This window comes from Penaeus chinensis, chromosome 3, assembly GCF_019202785.1.
Source record: "Penaeus chinensis breed Huanghai No. 1 chromosome 3, ASM1920278v2, whole genome shotgun sequence".
Taxonomy (NCBI): Eukaryota; Metazoa; Arthropoda; class Malacostraca; order Decapoda; family Penaeidae; genus Penaeus; species Penaeus chinensis.
This window is the reverse complement of record NC_061821.1, coordinates 33,901,520-33,904,019: the sequence shown is the minus strand read 5'-3', so window position 1 is coordinate 33,904,019 and position 2,500 is coordinate 33,901,520.

Genomic DNA, 2,500 nt, shown 5'->3' with positions numbered 1-2,500 from the left:
TATATGCCAGATACTCCAAATTTCTGGCAAGTTCTCTCCCCAATTTTCACATCCTAAGCACGTTATGTATGGGCGACTTCAATGCAAGGCATCTACACTTTGGAGACAACCAACGTAATAGTAATGGGGAAGAATTCAAACATTTTATCAATTGTAGATCACTGACAGTATATGACACAGAAGCAGAGACTCATTTGGGAGGTGGCAGATTAGACTATGTATTTGGCAAAAATTTAGTTCATGGTAATGTCTGTACTTCACTGGTGCGAGAGTTAGTTAGTGACCACTTTGCAATACGAACAGATTATACTGTAGACACCAATTCAGCCACTAGATCACCTAGGCTCCGAATAATTATCCCACCGGGCCTGGAGCATCACTTCAAGGCACGGGTCTATGACTGGTATAACACCTATGAAGTAACATCTGTTGAGAAATTTTCTCAGGATCTAATCAAAGTTATCACTGACTACTATGACACATGGGTCTGTTCAAGAAAACTCTCAAAGAAAAAGAGGCCCCAGACCTCCCATGCACCGAGGTGGATCAATGACCCAATTCTGGCAAAGGAATATATACGGGTTCAGGAGCTTGCTAATTGCTATAAAGATAATAAGACGACAGATAATCTTCTGCAGTTTATGAAAGCCACCAAGGAATTCAGAAATTTAAAAACTCAGATTCGTAGTAAATACTGGGAACAATTTCTGCAAAGTATCAATAGTCAAACTTCTATAGCTGACGTATGGAGAAAAATTAATAGACTGACAGGTAAAGCCCTCACAACACCGCAGTTCCACAGTCCACAGGAACAGGCTAATATGCTGCTAGAGCAGTGGGCAGGAAATTCTCAAGTACACTCACTTCCACAAGGGATAAAAATCAGCTCAACAAGTCGAAAATAGATAGAAATTTCAATATAGCAATAGCATGTGCTGCTATTGACCCCTCCGACTTTGTCGAAATAACCGAGTGGGAACTAAGCAATGCCCTTCTGAAAGGTAAGGCAACCGCCCCTGGCGAGGACGGCATTACTTATAGCGTCCTTCGTCACATTGCTCAGGTACCAGGCAACCCACTTTTATATCTGTATAGACTCAGCCTATCACAAGGAATCCTCCCAAGCTCCTGGACTAAAAGCTTAATCATTCCTATACCCAAACCCAATACTGATAAATACAGACCCATTTCCTTGACCTCCTGTCTGTGCAAAGTACTTGAGAGAATAATTCTGAACAGGCTCATGTATCGCATAAATGCTAAGTTATCCTCCAGACTGTATGGATTTCTCCCAGGGCGTAGCAGTCAGCACTGTTTTGCAGAGTACTTAACAAACTCAAACCCAGGCATGCAAACCGTATTTCTTAATCTTAAATCTGCTTTTGATATTGCAAACAGGGAAATTATCCTTGAGCAACTAGCTAGCTTTGGTATTCAGGGAAAACTGTTAACATGGATTCAAATGTATCTGTCGAATCGATCGGCTCAGGTTCTCTTCAGGGGCATTAAAAGTACTCATACAAAAGTATTTGAACTCGGCACACCTCAGGGAGGCGTACTTAGTCCCATGCTATTTAATATCCTAATGCATAGATTACTGGGCGATATACCACTTGCAGGCAATGACTCCATTATTTGCTATGCCGATGACATTTGTATTAAATCCTCATCCGAGGAGAGAATGCAAGAGATTCTAGATATACTTTCTGCAAGGGCTACTGAGTGTGGCTTGATAATTTCATCTGAAAAAACAAAGGCACTTAACCCACAGACAATCCCTCTGCCAAGGTTTCATATAGATGACGTTGAGCTAGATCTCTGCCATCAATACAAATACCTTGGGGTGATTGTTAATGATTCAGAGTTCATTAGAAACCTGAAGAAAAGACTGTGGGAGCGACTAAAGCCACTTAAGACACTTGTCGGCAAAGACCATGGTATTAATGTCAATATTGCGAGAATCTTTTACTTGTCATACATAAGGTCGGTCATAGATTACCATGCGTTGCACCTAGTATTGTTCAAGGAATCAGAGTTGACTAGACTAGAAAGTGTCCAAAATGAAGCCATGAGGATCATTCTTGGTGCCCCTAGAACAACAAGGATTGTGAATATGAGAACAGAACTTAATTTGCCTTCTGTTTATGAAAGAATATTATACATAAATACCACATTTAGTGTCAAATCAATTAGAGAACCCCTCCATTGTACAGAGTTCCAAAGACAACTAAAACACAGAATAGAAGAGCTAACTTTGAATAACAACACCGATTCATACTCAAATTCATTGTTACAAGTGACGTGTAAACACTTAGCTCAGCTGAACATTCCCATAACTAAGACCCTACATGGACGTTCTGTATCACCGTGGAAAATGTCGGACCTAAGTGTATATTATACGACTGCCCCCAAAAAAGACAGTGCCCCCCCTGCTATACTTAAACAGTATGCACTTGCAAGTATAAATGAGCATCTAGACACTCTTTCCAATGTATATGAA